This window comes from Geotrypetes seraphini, chromosome 1 (assembly GCF_902459505.1).
Source record: "Geotrypetes seraphini chromosome 1, aGeoSer1.1, whole genome shotgun sequence".
Classification (NCBI taxonomy): Eukaryota; Metazoa; Chordata; class Amphibia; order Gymnophiona; family Dermophiidae; genus Geotrypetes; species Geotrypetes seraphini.
Genome location: NC_047084.1, coordinates 311,538,448 through 311,550,013, shown reverse-complemented (window position 1 = coordinate 311,550,013; position 11,566 = coordinate 311,538,448). Strand labels below are relative to the sequence as shown.

General features: G+C 41.1%; 1 non-coding gene across 1 annotated transcript; it reads right to left on the bottom strand.

The window, feature by feature from the left end:
- Nucleotides 1-1,922: 1,922 nt before the first annotated feature.
- On the bottom strand, nucleotides 1,923-2,112 carry LOC117352768. The gene has a single exon (XR_004537831.1). It is a non-coding gene; the product is annotated as a U2 spliceosomal RNA (small nuclear RNA).
- Between the last annotated feature and the right edge of the window lie 9,454 nt (nucleotides 2,113-11,566).

Genomic DNA, 11,566 nt, shown 5'->3' with positions numbered 1-11,566 from the left:
ACAATGGGGTTGCCTATGATAGAATATTGAAGGTTAACCAATGGGGAATTCGGGTTCTCCTTCCTAGCTCTGGAGCAATGACTACCCAGTAGCTTCTGAGGCAAATTCCCCTGCATATGTGCTTCAACTGCATGCTTTAGATATAAAATAGTTAAGCCTTGAGCTTTAGCTTCGGTGTCTGAACTGGAGGATATAAGTGTTGTGTTACTGCATACTCTTTTACATAAATTTAGGCTTGATTATTGCAACTGTGGTATCTCTTGTATTTGTCTGTGTCACCTTCAAACATTGCAGAATTCTGTGGCTAGATTTCTCTGTAAAGCCAAATTATATGACCATGCTTCTCCTTTGCTGATTCAACTTCATTTGCTCCCAGTGCAATATACAGTGGATGCTATTTTAAGATTTTATGTTTGACTTTTAAAGCTTTGCATGTTGGGCAGCCTCCTTATTTAGTTACAATTACTGTACCTTATATACCATCCCAAGCTTTGTGCTCTTTGGACTCTAATCAGCCGGTACTTCCATCACCTAGACTAGCTCATTATGAATTCACATGTAAATCTGCTTATTTTTTTCTTTTTCCATATCTTTGGAATAGTCTACTATCTTATTTGCATGCTGAACTTTCTTTTCCTAAATTTAAATCTCTTGTGAAAACATTATTTTCAAAAAGCATTTGGGGTTTCCTTAACTTAAATTTTTATTGATTATGGCCTGTAATTTGGAGAACTGTAATAATGGTTAAGTTTATAATGATTTTTTTTTTATTATTTTTAATTTTAACATGGCTTGCATGAATTTTAGTGTGATTGTTCCTTTTCTTTTATTTATGGCAGTCCTTCCATTACTTTATTTATGGTGTTCCTTTCATAACCCGATTAATGGTTGTGTAAGCTGCTATGACTTTTTACATTCAGCGGGATATCAAGTTTTAATAAATATAAACGCACACATTTTCTTCAACGATTGATTAATGTCAATCATGAAGATAGTCTTCTTGGTATGGCAACAACCAGAAAGTTGACCCGAAAAATCCACAGAAAGAACGGAAGATCCAAAACAAAAGGCTGTGGAAACTAATGTTGCTGATACAGACTTTTATTGGTATCCAGGGAAACAAATCACATCCACAACTTGTAATAATGAAGAGGACCCAACATGGTCCGTGTTTCAACATGGAGGTCTTCCTCGGGGGTCCTATGGGTATGAAGGGGTAAGTGCATGTTTATATGATTTGGGAAAATCACTTATAATTTGGTGAAGAACTCTTTGCAGTTGTGTAAAAGTGAGATCAGAACAAGTGTCCATTTGTGTGTCCTTGAGTGCAAACAAAAAAAGAGATATGTCTAGTGTTGATACTTAAGGAGATAAATTGTAGTACAACCGGGTGACTAAAAAGTGACAATAAGGATTGCAAAATTCTTGATTTGTATATGTGTTAAGGCCAGCATAAAAATCAGAAGTTAAATCTATTCTTTATTGATTTAAGAAAAGCTTAATTAAAAACATATTTAAAACTATATTTAAAAACGTATTGCCGAAAGACACAATGAGAATAGATGGACAAGTCTCGTTTCACAATAACACCTTATGTCTTCAACAACGCAGATTTTAAAGAATGCGAGTGTAAAATCAAGGCATATAAACGTGGAACTTGCAGTCACTAACCATATAAAAAGGTCCTGGCCGTGAGCCACAATGGCAGTCATAGTGAACCTAAAAACAAAACCTTCAAAGATGCTAGTGTAAGGCCATGATATATAGAAAACTATATATAAAAATATAAGGTAAAAATGGATTCCAGCCATAAGGCCGAACAGTGTGAAACAAATGCGAGACAAACCACCAGTGGCAAATACTGTGCATGAGATATTAAACAAAGAGCCAGCTCTGCCTTTTAACTCTTGATCCTGCATCGGAGGAAACTCATAGTGCCTGAAGTACTATAATACCAGGTTGATGCGTGGAGCGGATGAAGCAAGCTCCAATTCTGTCTCCCTGTCCCAAAAATCCATTTAAGATAAGATCCCCAGATAGATAACATATCAGATATTAACCTGATAAGAACAGATACCACACTTGATCTTAGCCAAAAGGCCGAGAAGCGAAGCCAGGGCATGTTGCTCTGCTAGTCTAGTCTCCTCCCTTTGCTTGGCTATTCGGGTGAAAGGCTTCCAGTCCAGAGAGCTGGTGATATCAAAGGTAGATTAAGCAGGCACCACTAGGCCCATTTTTAGCATGACACCTGAAATAAAAGAAATGCCTTCCTGAGTGGGCCTACACAACACCCTCCCCTTAATCATCCTACTTCTCAACACCTGATTCCAAAATAGAATACCCACCCCCTAAACTAATCCTGCCATTATCCCCTGAACAATATGCGATCCCCTCCCCCCAACTTTGGGACAATTCCTTATCCATCACATCCTCTGAAATTCAATATTCCTGAAAAAAACAAACATCAGAATAGATACCATGCAAATGAGAAAATACCACTGTACACTTTTCTTTGCTCTTTATCCTTAAGTTCAGATTCTGAAGGCATCTAAACATTAAAAAAAAATGATTTTCAAGACTCCATATGATAAGGTTTTGATGATGGGTCAAGTTACATTTTAGCCAGGGTAGATAAAGATCGAGTGTTAAAAAAAATAAAAAAAAAATTGGGAGGGTTTTTTTTTTTTTTTTCATTTTTAAAATGCTTTGAGGAAAAATCTATCTAAAGATAGATAACTTTTTGCACTATAATGTATTTTAAAATAGAAAACTATCATGAAATAAGAATTAGTTTTTTAATTATATAGCATGAGGCTATATGCTCATGTAATGTTTACATTTTTTGGTAAATAAATTCCATTAATCCATTTTTTATGTCAAGGGTGTGATTTAAATCAAGTCTTTCTAACTAGTAATTTAAATCTATTGGATTTAAATCAAATCCATCATGAGTTTAGCCTTAATCATTATGACAGCATTTTGATATCTTGAATCATGAGATTCTAATAGAGTGCTTAAGACAATAAGAATGTCAGGGTTGGTGATTTCATGGTTCTCCTTTTTCTTAAAGGATAGATGGCAAATGATTGTGGAAAGTCTATCATTCAGTAAATATTTTCAGATAACTAGGGTACCACAAGGCTCTGCCATGTCAGCTACTTTTATTTAATCTTTGTTACCATAATGTAGGGTATTGACAGAACCACTTATGCAGTATTTCAAACAAAAATCTGATTTTACATGGTTTCTGACAAAGATGGGAAGATGCCAGCAATTTTATCTTCCTGTCTGACCATTCTTCTCTCTCCAGAATTTACTATATTGAAGGAAGCCACATAGGTTGCTTGGTTTGTTTTTAGAGGTTTTTGGGAGGGTGGGGGGCAGCAGGAGGAATTGAAGTCTTGGCATACAAAATGCAAGAGCAGCCACTCAGATGTTCCAACTAAATCAATGAAGACATATGATTGGGAACAGGATGAACCAAGATGTGCATCCATTCACCAGCACATTGGTAGTTCTGTTTTGTATTTGGTCAATGCAGTCATTCCTTATTAACTCTCAGTATTTGCAAGCCTGTACCTTTGTAGGAAAGCATGGTTTTCACCTATAGCAGCCATATTAACCTTCGGTTGAGCCTCCGGTGTTAATGGCCACCTGGACTTGACTGCATGCCATCAGGACAGGAGGCAGAAAAAAATGGACTGAGGCACAGTGGATCCTTATGTCTTGTCATCCAGAGACAATTTGGAATATTTTAGAGCAGAAACTAATGGAATTTTGAGGCTACATGTAAGGATTCAAATCTTTAAATGTTCTGCTGCTCCTGACCAGTGCCAACCTTTTAGATCCTAGGAAGTTATCTAGACAACTGAAGCATAAGGTTGGTTTCGTTTGTCCTTTCCACTGAAGCTCTGAGAAGTGGTCTCAAAAACAGTTTTAGTGATGCAGAGTGGTTGACTGAGCTGTATTATATTGGAAGAATTCAGGAGAAGAGTTAAGTAGAATGGATCACTGTGAACAATCTAATCTAAATCTTGGATTTATATACTGTGTCATCTCCCCAAAAGGAGCTCGGCTCGGTTCACATAAAAATTAATAATCAAAGTGAAAGTAGCTAGATTAGAGAGAAAATAACTTATTAATGAAGACCCTTATCTGACATCCTAGAGAGAAGATAGAAAATTGTTCTAAGGAAAATTAGTTAACTGTTGAAATAACAGTGTTTTCATAGATTTATGGAAAATCTGGAAGGAGAGAAGAGTTCTAACATAAGAGGAAATCCCATTTCGCTTTTTGGTGTATTCTGTCTGCTTTTGGCAGCTAGATGTAGAATTGGACAACATATTTAGCAGCTAACAAAGACACCTGATAAAAAAAAGCTTTAGCAGCACACCCAGTAGCAGCAAAGGTGATCCGAGATAAGGATAGGAACTGGTCAAACAATTCAAAATGAAAGTGAAGCCATGTATCCTTAATCAGGTTTAATTCTTTCAATTCAGGAGGCAAGGCTCTTTTGCCCTTCTACTCATGTATCTCTGCTATTAGGAATATATTATTATGCTATGCATCCCCACCATTGTATACTGTGCTTTACAAGATTAGGTTTTCCCCATGTTACACTTGGTTATAAACTGCTTTGATATTTAAAAAAGTGGTACATCAAATTCTATCAAATAAATATATATGGCTTAAGCAAGGGCCTCACTAGAAAGCAAGAAAAGTAATATAGGCCACTTTGGCTCCCACAGAGACAAAAGATGGCAATGGAAGTTGAAAATGAATAACATTGTATTAAAAAAAAAAAAAAAACTTGGAAAATTAAGATGATGCTTAGCATAATGTTCAGGAGAGGAAAGGAAATCAGGGTTCCATTAAGCGTGCTGCTGTAGGAGGTAATGGGTCAGAAAAACCAGGGATTGTAAGGTACAGTAGGTATATTTGCTGTTCTTGGAGGGTTTACAATCTTAACATAATTTGCTAAGTTTATGAGGATATAGGTCAGTACTGGCTTCCTCAAGTTCCAGTAGCAAATTCCCAAACTCATTCAGATTGCGATTATGCATAGTAAAGAGTTTTAGTACGTTGTCAGTTCTTTTGATGAATGAAATCTTAAGTTATTTCTGACCAACCATAGCACCATTTAAGTCTTTTCCATCTAGGTGCCTATTAAAAAATAATCTATACACAGTGACCAGTATCTTCATATGTTCTGAGGATTTTAGTGCCGTTTTGCAACAGCTTTTGGAAGCACCCAGCTAAAGTTTTCTTTACTGGATTCAATGTTACGTTTTTAAACCTCTTAACTGGACTTTTTCAGCACGTTACTGAGATTATTCCAACAGGCCTCTGAAGCAGGCATTAGTCACCAAAACATGGCCTCTGCCTGGTCCTACAATAAACAGGATTGCATTTTCCCATTCAGCATGGTCCTTCGTGTTTTTGTTTTCTTCTTCGTGGGATGCACTTAGGCCTTCTTCTACACATCACTGAGGATTTGATTTCCAGCTACTTCACTAAAGTTAATTTTCGGAACATAAGAATAGCCTTACTGGGTCAGATCAATGGTCCATCTAGCCCAGTATCCCGTCTTCATGGAGACCAATCCATGTCACAAGTACCTGGCAAAAAACCTCAAATAGCAGCAGCATTCCATGCCACCAATCCAGGGCAAGCAGTGGCTTCCCCCATGATTTTTTTCAACAGCAGACTATGGACTTTTCCTCCAGGAACTTGTCCAAACTGTTTTTTTTAAAACCAGCTACATTAACCATGGGCCAAACTGGACAGGAACTATGTATATGGCAAAATTGGGTTGTCAGCTGGGCAAAGATGCTTCAGTCTTTGCATGAAGAGGTGCTCATGGCATTTTATCATATAGTTTATTCATTGCTCACTACCACTCATAAACCATTCTAAAGCAGCATAAGTAGAGTTAGGTGGATCAGATGCTCTTTGTGCAATGGGTATGCAACAGATGTCCTTGTTGATGGTACTCTCTCAGCTGTGACTTGCATCAAAGATAGAATATTAGAGTATGAGCTTGTGGCCAGGCATCCCTTTGCATATATAGGAAGATTATGAGTTGGCTGTAATGCGTCCATATATATACGCATGTATGTGTGCCACCATAGTGGTAATTAGCTTGCACTAGCTGATCTCTCATGGCACTAGGTCTACAATAGGATAGGGCTGCATTTTCTCATCCGGCCTTTCTTCTGGGTTACCTTGCAAATGTAAACTAGTAAGCTAGAAACATAAGCTAGGATAGTCTAGTATGCTGGGCTAGATCCTCTTAAGCAACTTGAACAATCTGATTTGCACTACTTGTCTTTAATGAGGCAGAAGAATCTTAGCTTGTGCTTTAGTCGCAGCTTCCTGCTTCGACCTTTATGCTACATCCAGAAAAGTAGTTATCGCAGTTAGCATCTGTCCTCTCCAAGTCTGCTTCCTATTTTCTTCCTTTTTACTGTAGAGGGAAAAATCAAGAGCAGTAATAGGATATATTCTTATTAACAAGCAAACAAAATAGCAGCTTTTCACAAGAATATTTATCCCAGGACAAGCAGGCAGCATATTCCCACACATGGGTGACGTCACCGACGGAGCCCCGCAGCGGACAGCCTCGAAAGCAAACTTGCTTGAAGATCTCGAACTTTCGAGCACTGCACCGCGCCTGCGCGCGTGCCTTCCCGCCCGAACTAGGGGGCGCATCTCCTGAGAGGATCCTCAGTTCGTTTATTTCCGCGGAGACAAGAAGACACGTTCTCTTGCTCTGCAGCAATTGCCTTCTCATCACCGCGGCTGTTTCTTTCTTAAAGTCGGTCGCTGTGCTTGTTTTTTTATCCCTTTCTTTTTCTTTTCAATAATAAAAAAAAATATATATATATATATATTGTTTTTCTTTTTTTGTTCGGCCGTCGAGCTTTGGGCCTAGGCCTAGGCTCCTTCGTTCGACACGGACTTTATTTTTTCCATGTCCCGGCCTCTTACCGGGTTTAAACGTTGTCGACAGTGTAATCGGGTGATTTCTGTCACCGATCCCCACTGCCGTTGTTTACAGTGTCTGGGTTCTTCTCATTCTCCAGAAGATTGTCATCGCTGCTTCACCCTTACTCCACGGGCCTTTCGACGACGTTGTGCTCAATTTTTTCAACTTTTCGGCATGGAGCAATCTTCGGATCCGGCCTCGACCGTAGCGGCTGCTCCGGTCTCGAAGGCTTCGACTCCGACGACCTCGACACCTGTGGTCTCGAAGGCCTCGACCCAGACTCCGGCTGGAGTTTCGGTCTCGAAGGCCTCGATCTATTCTGCCTCGGTTGCCTCGAAGACGACGCCATCCACGAAGTCTTCTACGGGGGGGTAAGTCTCCGAGTTCCCTTTCAGGTGCCGTATCCAAGAAGCCACCAGAGTCCTCGGCACGTCCACCTTCGAAGCGTACCTCCAAGATAAGGGAATACTCACCTTCGAGGTCGCCCTCTTCGGAGCGTACTGCTGCACCTACGAGGTCAGAATCTTCTGTCTCGGTGCCGATGCTAGAGGACATGTTGAAATCTATACTCACAACTCAGATTTCCTCCTTGGTAGCTCAATTGGTCCCGTCCTCGACCTTGCCTCGGACTGATCAGCCTGTCACTCAACCAGAGCTTCTAGTCTCCCGAGGCCGATCCCGGACACCGAAGAACATTTCTTCATCAGAGTCTTCTCCGGGCTCACCTCCTCCGAAGCATCGATCGAAGCATTCAAGACCTGTTCCTTCTAAGCTTTGGAGGGAGTCTTCGAATTTGGATACTGAGGCTTCTTTACCTTGTTCTTCGAAGTCAAAGTCGAAGTATGGATCTCGACGAGCCTCGACTCGAAGCCCTTCTCGATCCAGAACATCGTCGAAGCCAGTCCGTCGAGACAGTCCTACACATACCTCGACTCATTCTGTAACACGTACACCTGCTACTTCTCCTTCCAGGAGTTTGAAAAGAAAGCATTCTCTTACTCCAACTCACAGTGCAGCTTCTTCGGTCACTCTGCGTCTGGAATCAGACCTTTCACCATATTCTAGAGAGGCTTCTCCATCCTACTCAGTTCAACATAAATCTCGCAGTGGTTCTCCTGAGGAAACATCTGATCCAAAATCAGTTTCTTTTGCCAAATTTATCTTTGACATGGGCCAAGCTCTCAAGATAGACCTTCATTCAGACTCAAAATATACTCCTGAATACTTAGCGGATATGGAGCTTCCCCATCCTCCAAAAGAGTCACTCAGATTGCCTATGACTCCTGTTCTACAGCAGACCTTCACTCGCAATATGGAAACTCCTTATTCTATCACTGCTATCCCATCCAAATTAGAATCTCGTTATAGAACGGTCCCCTGTAAAGGATATGAGAAATCTCAACTTTCTCATCAATCTCTAGTTGTAGAATCATCATTGAAGAAAGCACATCCCTCCAAAATCTATGCTTCTGTTCCTCCTGGTAGGGAAGGCCGTACCATGGATAAGTTTGGACGTCGTTTATACCAGAACTCTATGATGGCAAATAGAGTTCTTAATTATAATTACATATTTACGTCCTACTTCAACCATTTTTTAAAGATTTTATCTTCATTTTACCCGGACATCTCTACCAATCGACTTTCAGAATTTAAAAATATCCTTAAGACTCTTTCTCAGTTAAGACTTTTCATGCTACAAGCTTCCTATGATGCCTTTGAACTCTCGTCTAGAGTGTCAGCATTTGCAGTAGCCATGCGTAGATTAGCATGGTTACGGATAGTGGACATGGATCCTAACCTTCAGGATAGATTGGCTAATCTTCCTTGTCAAGGAAATGAGTTATTCGATGACTCTATTGAGGCAGCTACAAAGCGTCTTTCAGAACATGAGCGCTCCTTTGCTTCCCTCATTCGTCCAAAACCTAAACCTGTACCAACTAGAGGTTTCAAACAAACTCCACGTCGCTATCCGCAGAAAACAACTCCTGCTTTTTCTAGACCTCCTGCTCGTCGGCCTCCTCCACAACAAAGGCAACAAAAATCTCAAACTCCTGCTGCCACCAAGCCTGCTCAGTCTTTTTGACAATCTCGACCTGAGCATTCAAACTTCTCTGTTTCCAAATTCTCTCCTCCCCATAGGCGGTCGCCTGTCCACTTTTTATCACCAATGGGAGCTCATTACTTCAGACCTCTGGGTACTTACCATCATACGAGAGGGATACTCTCTTCGACTCCTTCAGGCACCTCCAGATCACCATCCAAGAGAGTGTCTTTCAAATCAGTCGCATTTTCCCCTTCTTCTTCAAGAAGCTCGAGCTCTTCTTCTCCTGCGAGCAGTGGAGGAAGTTCCTCTTCCACAAAGGAACTTGGGATTTTATTCCCGTTATTTTCTAGTTCCCAAAAAGACGGGGGATTTGCGACCGATTTTGGATCTCAGAGCTCTCAACAAATATCTAGTCAAAGAGAAATTTCGAATGCTCACTCTGCCAACTCTATATTCCTTGATGGATCAAGGGGATTGGATGTGCTCTCTCGATCTCAAAGAGGCCTATACTCATATCCCTATTCATCCAGACTTTCGCAAGTATCTCAGATTCCAGGTAGGAAATCTTCATCTTCAGTACAGAGTTCTCCCCTTCGGACTGGCTTCTTCTCCCAGAGTTTTCACCAAATGCCTAGTGGTTGTAGCTGCAGCTCTTCGCAACCAAGGTCTTCAAGTATTTCCATACCTAGACGACTGGCTCATCAAAGCTCCCTCTTATTCAGGGGTTATTGCAGCGACCCAACAGACTATTCTTTTTCTGCAAAGTTTGGGATTTCACATCAATTTTCCCAAATCTCAGCTGACTCCTTCTCAGTCCCTCCAGTTCATAGGAGCTACTCTGGACACTATCAATCTGAGAGCATATCTTCCACAACCACGTCAGGATACACTCCTTCAACTGTCCCACCAATTCTGCCAACTTTCCTCTGTTCCAGCAAGGAAAATGATGGTTCTACTTGGTCACATGGCTTCTACAGTTCATGTGGTTCCCTTTGCCAGACTTCACCTTCGCGTTCCTCAATGGACACTGGCATCTCAATGGCAACAATCAGTGGATCCACCAACTCGTCTAATTTCCATCACGCCTTCATTAAAGAAGTCTCTCCGCTGGTGGATGCTCTCTTTGAATCTTTCAAGAGGTTTACTGTTTTATCCTCTTCCTCATCAGAAGGTCCTCACAACCGACTCGTCAATGTATGCATGGGGAGCTCATGTGGACGGTCTTTGCACTCAAGGGCTCTGGACCCAAGTGGACCGGCGGTGTCCTATAAATCTGTTGGAACTCAGAGCGATTTTCTATGCTCTCAAAGCTTTTCAGCATCTACTTCACGACATGGTGATTCTAGTACGTACCGACAACCAAGTAGCCATGTATTATGTCAACAAACAGGGAGGGACGGGATCTCACTCCCTCTGTCAAGAGGCTCTGAAATTGTGGCAATGGGCGATTCTTCACAACATCTTCCTCAGAGCGGTTTATATTCAGGGTCAACAAAATTGTTTGGCGGACAAATTGAGTCGTCTTCTACAACCTCACGAATGGACACTCAATTCTCCTACTCTTCGCCAAATTTTTGCTCGATGGGGGACTCCACAGATAGATCTGTTTGCGTCACCTCTCAACTTCAAACTTCCTCAATTTTGCTCTCGCATCCATACTCCTCAGCGTCTCGAAGCGGATGCGTTTCTACTGGACTGGAGGAATCAATTCCTTTATGCTTTTCCTCCGTTTCCTCTGATTCTCAAGACTCTAGTCAAGTTGAAATCAGACCGAGCCACCATGATTCTGATAGCTCCTCGGTGGCCCAGGCAACCTTGGTTCTCCCTTCTACTTCAACTCAGCACCAGGGAGCCTCTTCTTCTGCCAATATTTCCTTCTCTTCTCACGCAGAACCAAGGATCTTTGCTTCATCCCAATCTACAGTCTCTACATTTGACAGCTTGGTACCTTTCTATATAACAGACTTTTTTCATTTTTCTCCGTCTGTTCAAGATATTTTACTTGCTTCCAGAAAACCATCAACTAGACAATGTTATGGTCAAAAGTGGACAAGATTCTCTGCTTGGTGTTCTACACGTAATTTACTTCCCAGATCTGCTTCCTTGACATCAATTCTGGACTATTTACTTCATTTATCACAATCTGGACTTCAGACTACATCTATCCGAGTCCACCTTAGTGCTATAGCTGCTTTTCATCAGCCTTTGGATGGAAAATCCCTTTCTGCACATCCTATGATTTCTCGTTTTATGAAAGGACTTCTCAATCTCCATCCTCCTGTTAAACCACCTCCTGTGGTTTGGGATCTCAATGTTGTTTTAGCTCAACTTATGAAATCTCCTTTTGAACCACTTGACAAAGCTCATCTCAAGTATCTCACTTGGAAAACTGTTTTCCTGATCGCCCTCACTTCTGCTCGACGTGTCAGTGAGTTACAAGCGCTAGTGGCTGATCCACCTTTCACAGTTTTTCACCATGACAAGGTTGTTCTACGTACTCATCCTAAATTCTTACCTAAAGTTGTTTCAGAATT